Raw genomic sequence first — 12,507 nt, forward strand, 5'->3', positions numbered from 1 at the left:
GAGCACACTGGGGTCCTTTTCATTGACTTTCATGCTGCGTGCTAATAGAGTTTCACCTCTGGGGACCTCAGCACCCCTCACCCACCCCTAAGTGCAGAGCTAAAGCTAATGGAAGATCAGATCGCCATCCCGCTTCTGAGGATGAGATTAGTGGGTGTGTGTACGTGAGTGTGTGTGAGTGTGTATTCGCTGTATATTGTAAGATTTCGTACTCTCTTTTGCACCCTTTCTATCTTTTGCTCACATATACATGCAAGCGTAGCATACATTAAATATAGCCATTAAAAACTATTAAAATTCTAATGGACTTGCATATGTTACCATAATACTTAATCTGGGTGCCTAACATTGTCTCCTATGGCATGTTATTCTTACAGTATTAAGCAAATTGACGTTACCTGCTCTGTTGTTCAGGGGTTCAATCTGAATGACTGTTTAAGATATTTGCATTTTCACCTGCACGTTTGTGGGATAATCTATAATAAAGTTCAGGTTCTTCTGTGGTTTATATCAGAGACTGCTATAAACGCTCTATTTCAAACAGCTTCTTTCCAGCCTTGGATCTGTGTGATGTCATGTTCAGGTGATATCCCTAATATAGCCATGTCAGCCATACAGCTATGGGTGTCAGCACTGACGTTTAACTCACTGGCATTTACAATCTTTCATTTTTCGTTTTTTTTTTTCTTTTCTTTTTTTTTTTTTTAATGAGAGACAACCAACAAGAGGAACATCGACTTAAAGCTTAGGGTGGACTTATAGGGGGACATTTCAGACAGTCAATAAAATGAGGGGCTGCATCAAGTAGAGATGTACCAGTCCAATATTTGGATCAGATTTCTGTCAGGTCCTGATTCAAAAAACTGGATGTGATAGTATATGCGAGTCTCGTCCTCGCAGTGTACATTACAGATTAATTTAGCACTGGTACAGGATCAGTACTCTGCGTCGGCAGATCCGTTAACCCCTGTGTCTGTATCAGCTCAGAAATGGTAATGGCTGGATTGGTGTATCTCTAGCATCATTATAAGGCAAATGAAGATCGCAAATCACCAGATACTACAGTAGCTTTGCATGAGTCACAGATCAAAGTCCAAGAATATAAATATTCAAATGGAAATGTGCATGAGTCACATTTAAAACTGACCAGATTACTTTGAAATATGTTTTTTAACTTAAACAAACATAGTCTGGACGTTTGGAATTTCATGTGAATCAAATCATGTAAAAGCAAATGGGTGCTGGTGATGTACTGGATGGTTTTAACCACCTGAGGCAAAGCCTTCCCATACTGGGCGGCGCATATTCCCATACCAATTTGTGATTTTTCCAGTTAGCACGCTTTCTATAGCTCCCTGACACGGGATTAGTCGTCTTAACATTCCTCAAGAAGATTTCTGAGTTTTCTTCGCCAGTGTGGAAGTGTGTGTCGAGCATGGCAGGTGTTCTGTGCATTCACCTTGTCCACCTGAGTGCGTGCCCTTGCCTTCTTTTTAGCTAGAACCTTTTAGATTAATAAAAATTAATTAATTATCAATTTTAATTAATTTAACATTAACTAATTTTTTAATCTAAGCACAGGTTACAAATGTGCATTTTGGACTGTACAATGTTTGTGTGTGTGTGTGTGTGTGTGTGTGTGTGTGTGTGTGTGTGTGTGTGTGTGAGATATGCATTATATAACAATCAATTATGGAAAAAATTATCCAATTGTCCTCTTTATGGCTCCTTTTCTATTGTTCTAAATATCTTTAAAATGGGTGGTGTATGGCACATGGAGCGCCAGCAGAGGGCGGTGACTCCCTTCTAAAGAGAAGAGGCTTGGCCATCAATGCAGGAGCTCCTTTGCCCTGTGTGTGTGTGTGTGTGTGTGTGTGTATGTGTGTGTGTGTGTGTGTGTGTGTGTGTGTGTGTGTGTGTGTGTGTGTGTGTGTGTGTGTGGTTCAGCTGGGTGTGGCTGCGCCTGAATGAGCCCATGTACCCACTCTGCTAAGTGGGATGTGGGCAGATGGTGACACAGGGAGCTGTTATCGTACAAAACCCAAGACACACTGATACTGCAATTAATAAATGAATCCTTTTTCCCCCCCAGGGATTCCACTCGGGTCCTCTCCTCTCTCGGAGTGCTGTCTGTGAACATCTCAACCGCACAATGTAAGAAACATTAAGCACATTTTCATTTTTAAAGTTGAAACCCTTTAAAGCTTGCAGTTCATGCAGTTTGATAACATAGAAATCATCATGGAGTGAACGATGTGCTTTTAGATATTACACATCACCCTTACAGCAGTATTTTTCTTTCTTCCACAGATCCACTTAACCCAGCTGCCACCCTTAATTTGATCTAAATAAGCTTCTGCTGACCAGGCGCAGCAAAGTAAGTGCTTGTACCAAATTTGATTTATCTAAACACACAGAGCAAATTCACATCTTTTCCACGGCCTCAATCACAATCCCCTCCTAATGAATCACTTTTCTCCTCTTTGCACCTGACTTGCATTTTTGGAAAACCAAAGGAGTAACCTTTGCTTTGGGGGAAAAAAAACATCCACAAAGAGTTTTCGGCCTTCCTCCACAAGCTCAATTTTGAAACTTAATTTACTCGAGCATAAAATAAATGTTTGCTTATTGAACTAACTGTAAAGTAACACATAGAAATGTCTTTAATTATGTGGCCACCAATCATGCTTACATGGCTGAAAGGACCTTCCTGAACAAGGACCCTTGGTTATGGAGGTCACATTAGCCTTAGCCACAGATTTACAGAGGCCATGGGAAGCATGTCAGTCATTTTAATTTAAAGGTTTTTCAGTTCAAATGGTTACTATGAGAATGTCTTTCACACATCCAGCCATGCAGCCATAAGTAATACATTGTCAAAGATGATTACGCCTCAGTACGAGAAAAGTGTAGGTATGCATTTGAAAGTGTCTGACAACTTTTATTTCCAGGCTGGAGAGCTTCTATTCTCTCCTAGATGTGTTGACTGGTGTTAGAAAGAGGATCGATCTCACAGAGTTAGCAGAAGTTATATTTGTGACAGTGACAGCACAATAAAAAAATATGATAGTAGCACAGCTGGGCAAATATACATTTTCAAATGAAAATCCCCACTGCTGATTACAAATTGATAGGCACTGACATAAAATCATCAGTTGTTAATACAACTAATGATTTTTTAAAAGCAGGAAGAAGGAAGGGGAAACTTATCCCGTTGGATTATTGTAGACCTAATAAACAATATCTTTTTTGCAGATTACAGATGATAAACTTAGTAAGTAAGACCATCAGACAACCATTGATTGCTGATATTTGCATCTGATATTTGCAGATGGGTGAGTGTGCAGCAGAGGAACAAGGCACCACCTTGTGGCTATATTCATCAATTGCCCCTTACAGGCCAATTATTAGCAGACTTCTATTCTTAAAGAAAGAGACTACTAACAACTATATGATCAAAATTAAGCACCACAAAAATTACCCTACAAAATCAGTGTGAACAGTAGCTGCAGGAAAACTGTTAAATAAAGGATCTATATTTATGTGTCTATATCTAATTTGCATGTTCCGACAAGTTTATAAAATCTTAAAACTAGTAAAAGCCTCATAATTCAGCCAACATGCAATAATTTAAACATGGCCACGCTCTCATATGATCTGTTTAGGTCCATCAGCCAGACGTCCAGTCACCTCATTCTGCTGAAAGGCTGATAGCCACAGGTCACATGACCTGGAAGAAAAAGCCTTGGAGACTTTTGGGATCCCTCTTTGGTCAGACACACCTTCTCATTGTTATTTCTTGCACACACTGTGAGTAACTTGACTGATGGGCTTGTCTATTCTGATTGAAAATCTGTGGTGGGAGAGGCTTAGTTTGCTTCAAAAGGAATTGATCCAGTGCAGAAGCACAGGTTTTATCAAGAAAATCTGCTCATTTATTGATAATCTATACTGCAATGCAATAACGATTTGAAGCGAGCTACCAATTTAAAGTACGTAATTATAAAAATATGTGAAAAGAGCAGATTAGTGCTGCTATGTCTCGTGCATTAAAATGTATTCAAACTGTTTAAAGCACAGCTACAAAGAAAAGCTGATAAAGCTTTTTTTTTTTATTAATTTTATTGTTTTAGCATGGACTGGTTATCAACCTGAAGGGAAATCCAAAGGCTGATGAACTGATCCGTGTCTGTGTGAGACCACATTGCTCTGGTGTCCTATATGCACTGCGAACACACCACGCAGGGCAACTCTGGTGAGTAACACCACTCATTTGATCATTCAAGGTTAAACTGATGGGATTTACTCCATTTCATTACTGAAACATTTTAGTAAGCAGGCGTCCTTGCTTTGAAGTTTTGGAAAGGACAACAGTTGATGAAGGAAGGCTGATGATGAAGAGGACGCCGATGGTGTCAATGATTTTTAAATAGTCTCATCTTCCAATGACATGATTTTGTTTATTTGAAATCAAGAGCAATAAGCAAAAGCACTGGTCAACTAAACAATTAAAACATAACCCTAACTAACTAGAACCAGACATACTCTCCAGTTTAACTAATAATTCATAATATACACATTTTAATTGCCAGTTCACTGTTGGTTTCCCCTCTCTCTACATAATGGGAAGAGAAGAAAAAAAGCTGTGTGGCGCAGGGCAGCTCTGCAGTACTTCAATCTGTTTGTGTATAGACCGTATAAACGTAAATTGGCTCTCAACCAGAACAATGCACAAATGTGTAGATCCTAACCTGCTAGGAAGGAAGGGTGTTGTTGTGCCACTGCTATCCACAGACAGAATAAAAGATGGACACAGTTTGAGAAGTGAAGCCAACATCAAACTGCCTTAAACCTGCGTTCTTTTCACTGGCCACAAGGGGCGATACCTGTGGATGCAAAAAAGATTCCTACTTCTATCAAAGTCTACTGCAAACGGGACCTCAGTCATAACCTCATCAGACACTTTCCTGATGAGGTTATAGGTTCACTCAGTCATTTCATGCCACACTGAATAAAACATGAAGCCTATTTTTGTGATATTTGGTCATTCTAACAGGAAGGACGATCATCAGGGGTATGCTTACTGGCTAATGACTTGAGCCTGCAGTTGCACTGGGAGTTACACCCCTTGCTCATCACATTCAGTTTAAAACAGTCATATCAAGGCTTCAAAGACAAAACTTCATAAACCAGTGGGTGAAGCCAAGGTGACTTTGTGCATCTTTTGTACTGTCTCTGCAGCTAACATTAGCCTAAACTGACCTTGTTTTTGCGTAACCTTCTGCACAGTGCAATTCAGCAACATGTTACTTGATTATTGAAGAATGTGATTAGTACAGGTAGGGTTGCGAAGCGAATAGCTCATGTGTAGCAAGCAGTCAATGTAACATCTATTTACTTATGTCTACTACAAGTAAACGTTCTTTGTCTAGATTTTATTTAGTGTTTAGTGTGAGGTAGAATTCCTGAAGGGGAAATTTAGCCTCTAATGCTTTAACACTTTCCAACATAGAAGTGGTCAGTGGCTGCCAAAGAAAGGAATGACCGACATTTTTGAAAACGGCACAACAACGACAAGTCGACACTAATACAAAGCCACAAGAACAGCCATAAGGAAAAACATAGTGCTTAAAGTTTACAGGGAAAGTTCAGAGTTTAGATGTTTTTATCTAACTGATTTAATTAAGATTTGTAGTTAATGGCCTAAAGGCAGATTATCTCAGCTTTCACATTTTACCTAAATGAGATGGTCTACACTCACAGAAAGCAAAATTAGAAGTACATTTGTTTTATTTTGGCCAACTTGTGAAACTGAAACTTGCTAACAGGTTTTTTTTTTCACTTAAACAGCTTCCCTTATTCGAATTACCCAACATTAAGACAAAATACACTCCAGCAGCATCAATATGGTAATCCATTTGGAATTTGCAATATTAGCTATAATGTCCTAATAGACAAACAGTGTAGAAATGGTTTAAATTACAGAAATCATTAGCCCTAAATCAAACTCTACAATAGATTCTTGATTGTCTAGTTTATGAGGTGAATTTGCCGCTAACTGGTGACAAAAATGTAGTTGTAGTAGAGTGGCAACAATGCATTGGTCAACAATGGATTATCACACATAGAATAATTATAGAAGTGCTTGTGTGAATTGGTGAATGGGACATGTTGTCTTAAGCGCTTTTCTACTCTCCTGGAGTACTCAAAGCACTATATAAGAATCAGTCCATTTACATGTAGCTGAGTAGGCATCACAGCTGCGTAGGCATCACAGCTGCGTAGACTGTATAGAGTCATGTAGTCTTCATGGTTCAGTGAATCCATGAACTGTCAAGGATACACCTGCTAGGTCTTGGCTTAAGGCACCGGAGTATTGCAGCAGTATTTGGTGAAGTCAGTAACCAAACAGTCTAATTAGTTTTGAGACATTCAGTCTTGAAATGTGGACTTTCAAAGAGGCAGACACATAAAAGCCACTTATCCACGTGACTCCAATGTAGAGTTAATTAAATCTGCCCCAACAACAATAACTACAAATTCATTTACTTTGATGGCACAGATGCAGAATACCCCTTATTCCCAATTAGCTGATATTGGTCTTCCTGCATTTGACTTCATCTTACAAACTACCCTGATGCGCTTCCGGCGATTGTTTATTTCCTAAAGCTATTCAATGCATTTCTACACGTAATCCTATATAACTGAAGTAAATTTACAGTTCAAACACCCATGTGGTAGAGTTATTGAATGTTATGTTATCGAAACATTTCCCTCATTGTTCCTTCTCAGCTGCTTTTCCAATACATACAGTCAATATAAAAATACAAAGCTATTGTGTGGCGAATGTAAACAATACTGAGGCACCAACTAAATGCGGCAGACCATAATGGCCACATATTATAGTTGCTGTGACTGATAATGGCCACCTTCAGCTGTTTTGAAAGCAACAAGGAGGAAAAGGAATAAATGTGTGCAATTCCTTTCAGGTTTTTCCTTCACTGATATATTTTATATTTGTCTGACCGTCTGCCTGTCTGCATTCAAGTCCTTTGAGCTTTTTATACATGTCACTGCATACACATGTATGTGTGTTTTGACAGTTTAATACTGGCAGCAAAGCTTCAAGAAAAAATATCTAAGCTGGCTCCCTCTACAGAGAACTGCTCTGTACTGATAGGACTAAGTCAGGAGATACCGGCATTCTTTTCATAACTCTGTAGGGGAAGAAAACTGCTATTTCTAATCATAGCATAATTCATAAATACACAAAAACACGCTAGGGTATTCATACATATACATATAGTTCAGACAATTTCTCTTTCACAAACTAAACTGAACAGGCTAAACTATTCATACAGTAATCAATGTAAAAATCATAACTAAAAAATCCTGTGTGGAAAAATTGAAAAACATAAAGTACATTAGATGCTGTTTAGCTTTTGTGAATGCAACTACTTTGCCTAATGCAGACAGTACCTTGTGTTATTTTGTGGCCCTAATGATCAAGCATTAACAAACTAACTAAAACTGACTTTATGTGCATGTTACGTTCTGTTCTTTCAATAATTGCTACAGTGTTGACTTTGTCAATAATGAGGATAATTAGAGGCTTGTCTCAAAAAAAGAGCACTATACTGAGTACAGTAGGATCTCTGTTGGAACTGATGGTATGCTGAGTAATTCTGACAAAAGGCTATCTCATGACTAACAGCGATAGAAAGAGTTCATTCCAATAAGTGCAGCACATCAAACTGAAACACTAAGGCTTGCAGCGAGTTATACACACCATTTCTAAAAATGCTGGGATGTTCTTTAAAATGTAAACAAAAACTGAATTAATTACTCAGTTACACTACATTTAACTGAAAAGAGTATATCAGAGATTTTAATTACCTTTAGTATATATATATTTTTTTTTTTAATTTACTATAATATTTTACTTTATGAAGCATCCTTATTCCATTACATTCAACTTTTTACTTTTTATTGTATGCTATTTAGCTTTGTACTTAATGACCTCTTCTGTGTTATTTAATCTGACTTAATTTTTTGTATTCTAAAACAATTCTCATTTTTAAACTGCTTGTGAAGGAGAGGAAGCCTCTTCCTGCTAAAAAGAACATGGCACCATCGCTGCATGGTTGCATCTGAACAAACTGCAAGATGTCTGGAACAATGTGCTTTGGCCAAACGAGAGCAAGGTGGAGTTGTCTGGTGTACCACAGAATGACTAAAACAAAAATGACCCAGTCAGTCATCAGCCTGATAAAGATGCTGTAGCTGGAGCCATGCATTAACGAACAAATAAGCAAAGCAAGAGCAGGTCAAAGTTGATTCTACAAACTACTAAATGATGGGGTTTTCAAAGTTGTCTTTAGTCTATTTAAATTAAACTGTGGTTTCTTTTCTCCCCTCGGTGCAGCCAAAATGCTTTGTTTATGGTGTGAGCGTGATTCAAACCAACTACCAGATGTATGTTATCAGTTTGAGCTAAAAAAAAAAAAACAACCCCAAAACATTATGTAGCCACGTATGCTTTATATTCTCAATGCAGGAATGTACTGTAGATCTGCACAAGTGAGTACAGGCCAGGAACTAGCTGTGAAATGAATGTAAATTCTCTGTGTTCACAAATAATCCAGAACGCAGCACCTTCTTCTGTACTTACTTTTGTTGCTCCCGCCCCACACACATCTGCCCAATGAGCAGACTGAACATTCTCACACAGTTTGTAATGATGCATTCTGGTTTTCTTGGAGTTCACTTGGATTTGTCTTTCTATGTGAAGGCAAACCTACAAGTTTGTAAACTCATCAACTGATTTTGACCAGAGTAAAGGAACTATAGGTGTGAAAACATTTTTTCACAGGACTACTAAGGTTTTGCATGTCTTCAGTTCAAAAGAGGAGAAACATGCTGATAAACCCTACCCACTTTTAAGGCTTTTAATTCAGTCAAATTCCCACTGAAGTAGAGCTGGGCGATATGAGATTTTTTCATATCATGATATGTTTTTTTCATTTCAGGCGATAACGATATCTATCACGATATAAGCCAAATAACTATATTTGTAAGATTTAAATGTGCCGTTGCTCACAAGTAAAATGTGAAAGAATCAGCAGCTTGTTTTTATTTAAATTTTTATTTCCCATAATAAGTTCAACAGGGTAGATGTACTTAAGGAACATGAGAGTTTTTCAGATAAATAAAGGCAAATATTGCAAACTACACAAAAGGCAGCCGCTAAAGCGTTTAAGTTTCAAAATAGAACAAACAAAACAGACTAAATTGTCAATTCCACTTAGAAACAAAATATTAATTCTAAAAATAAATCTTAGTTTGTTTTACAGAAGAACAGACAAAACTGACTAACTTTTGTCAATATCAAATAAACTGAGAACTAAAAGGAAATTCTCAATCTCTCCTTGTTGTATAGCTTAGCTTTTCAAACAGTTTTAACAGTTACTTTAGTCTGACAAAAGCCGAATGACGAATTAGCGCTTCCAGTCAGAGACTGAGGCTACGTCCACACGTACACGGGTATTTTTGAAAACGGAGATTTTCCGTTTTCGTTTTAAAAAATAATCCCGTCCACACATAAAGGCAGAAATGAAGGAAAACGCTGCTATGAACATGCCAAAGCAGCAGGTGGCGCTAGATTCCTAACTGTGCAGAAATGTTGGCCAATCAGAAGTCTAGAAGCCTCGGTGGGAAAAAGTAAACAAAGCTGGGACATAGAAGCAGAACTGAGTCGTATGTGTGGAGGGACAGTAACTGTGTGTATATGTAAGCATTTAAACACTGCAGAGAGTAGAATTAACAGTAACAGTATTGTAGAAATTCATTTCACCGAAACAATAACGTGGTGCACAGTGTGACGCATGCACCAGTTTATTGTATTTCCAGACTTGCTTTCGGCACAATTTACAGTGCACGCTACTCTGTTTTTTGTCAGACTTGAAATAGCCGAAATACCTTCACACTACGGAACTTCTATGGCTCTTCCGTTTGACAATCTCTCCGGCATTGGAACCATCATCTGTTTTCTCTTCGGTCACGCTCGGTTGATTTTTCTAGTCGGCACACTCATTTCCTCCATTATGCGCTGGCTCCATTACCCGCTGGCTGCTTCCCAAACAAACACACGTGTGGCTTGGCACTTGTGCTGTACGTAACAAGTCACGCGATGTGACGCTGCGGCTGTGATTGGTTCGGCTCTGCGCTACTTAATTTGGATTGGCTGACCTTTTTTTTTTTTTTTTTTTTTTGAGGACAAGAGCGGCGAGGTCTATCGCGATAGCTTAATTTCTCTATCGAGTAAAAGTTATATCGCGATACATATCGTTATCGTTCTATCGCCCAGCTCTACACTGAAGAGATCAACACAGGGCGATAGTTTCAGTCAGAAATAAGCCTAGTTCACAGATTAAAAGGGTATTTATTTAAATTTCGAAAAAGTAGTTCTCTAGGGATCTGTTAACAGAACAAATATTACTGATGTGGTTGTGATACTTTATAATTTAGCATCCTTTTTAATGAATATCTCTTCATTTTAAATTTAATATGTTCATAAACTGATTTGTTTACTTGTGCTTACAGACTGCTTTTGATTCCAATTAGACTAAAGTTCAGCCCACATAATAAGCTTGTGCGTCAGTAAATGACGCACACAGCTCAGACTGGGTGTGTCAAACACAAAAGTATTTAAAGGTGCAAGATATGACAATTTGGGAGTAGGAAAAAAAAAATGCAGCCTTTTCATGACAGCTGACGTGCATCAAAACGCTGCCAGTGTGGGCCTATGTGGAAAACAATGGATATGGGTGTTGTGATGAACATCAGTCATACTGTGTATTTGTGTGCTGCTCTTAATTCTTTGCCAATTTAAATAACAAGCAGAAGCATCGGGATAGGGGCTGAGATTTTAGAGTGCTGTCTGACCAGTATAGCTATTTCTTATCAAGCATTTATAATCACTTGTGTCTCTAAAGCCAGAAACATCTCATTTGGACTTCATATCAGAGAGTATATCTGCAGACTCTACGTCATGGCCTGTTTTAATTAAACAAAAAGCTCACGGGCAGGCGGTTTCCATTCACCTTTTTCCTGACTATTTACAGCTTCACAGCTGCATGCCATGGCCACATCTGAGTGAACATCAAAATGTGTTTTAATGAAAGGATGCCATCCTCATGATGACCCACCCATTATCACTCAGTTCCCCAGATCAAATTCTGATGCCAGGGTTACATATGCCTTAGCAACTTAATGAAATAAAAACAAGTATTTAAATATGCATCAATCACTGCCACCCTGTACTGCATCCAGAGAAAACTATATTTCTCATTTTCTTCGTCATTGTGGTCAGTTCCTTTGATATAAGGCAGCAGAGAGTAGTCAGACTGGGAAACCAAATGTGACATGTTTCTCAAAGTTAGTCATTTTCAAACATTTACTCACTGCCTGCAAGCAGCAGCTGCCAACATATCTTTAAAATGCATATTGAAAAGAGGCAGGGGAAGCTCTGTACACACACCAAAAGCAACATTTTTTTGTATCACAAGAAGGCCTCTGCTTCTGATGGCCTGACAGTATAAAAGTGAAAGCTATTTAGACAGCAGCTTTCAGTCATGCAGTGCTCATTAAAAAACACTGCATGACTTTTAATAAGTGCAACAGCAAAAATGCAAACCCACTAAAAAACTAAACATGTGCCGTTATGAACCAGTGAAAGTGATCAATACCGTTCCTGAGAGAAGCAATAAACGCTAGTTAAAGCTCATTAGTGTATTCCCATGAGCAATAAACAAACATGCCATCAGTTAAGGAATGTGTCATTAGTACACTGAAGAAAATAACAAACACACACACACAAAAAAGCAGATGCCATCTGTAACCTTTGAATTGCTGAAGGATGAAGGACACAGAATTTCTTTCTGAATGGAGAGCTTAGGAAGTTCAGCCATAGCTTTAGGGAACTTGTCATTTGTTCTCATTGATTGATTTGAGCGGAAGTGAAGCCAAACGAATCGAGTCACCGCTTGTTTATTTCATACTAAAGTAACCCAAGCTGCAAAGCTCACACTGCAGCTTGCAGTATGAGATTTGAGGGATAAATATTATTTAAGTGATATATCCGAGAACGCCGTGGCACAAGAACGTCTATGTCAGCTTACTTCCACTGATCATAGCAACAAACTTAGACATATTACATTAAGATCTGTGGATCAAACCATGTGACTATTGAAAGAGCTGCTGAATGTGCTGCTGCACATTAGATTTTTTAAAGTTTTCACATTAAAAACTTAAAGAGTCTAGAAATGGAGCACTGAGGCCAGGCAAGGTGACTCCAGTGCCAAATAGAAATCCACCCATACCTAAGGAACATCAGGAGACATGATTATGGTTATATGTTAAACTGGCCAGACAGTTGCAGAATACCACAAAGGAAGCCACTCCTCTCTCAAAATAAAAAGAACAACAGATAAATTATAACACTAATAA

General features: G+C 38.3%; 1 protein-coding gene and 1 long non-coding RNA gene across 10 annotated transcripts in view; one reads left to right on the plus strand and one right to left on the minus strand.

The window, feature by feature from the left end:
- The window catches only part of LOC309690574, an 80,431-nt gene that overhangs the window by 53,641 nt on the left and 14,283 nt on the right, over positions 1-12,507 (minus strand). The window lies entirely within an intron of this gene.
- Positions 1-12,507, plus strand: part of pcbp3 (poly(rC) binding protein 3) — an 80,377-nt gene that overhangs the window by 27,523 nt on the left and 40,347 nt on the right. For 8 of the 9 annotated variants that reach the window (XM_082507694.1, XM_082507695.1, XM_082507696.1 and 5 more), the window contains exons 2-5: positions 2,093-2,154; positions 2,311-2,377; positions 3,666-3,771; positions 4,134-4,255. The gene's annotated coding sequence lies outside the window, so the exon portion shown is untranslated. Of the gene's footprint in view, positions 1-2,092; positions 2,155-2,310; positions 2,378-3,665; positions 3,811-4,133; positions 4,256-12,507 lie in introns of all 9 variants that reach the window. The other variant, XM_082507689.1, reaches the window with a different exon arrangement.

This window comes from Aulonocara stuartgranti, assembly GCF_965226115.1.
Source record: "Aulonocara stuartgranti genome assembly, chromosome: 16".
NCBI classification, from domain to species: domain Eukaryota; kingdom Metazoa; phylum Chordata; class Actinopteri; order Cichliformes; family Cichlidae; genus Aulonocara; species Aulonocara stuartgranti.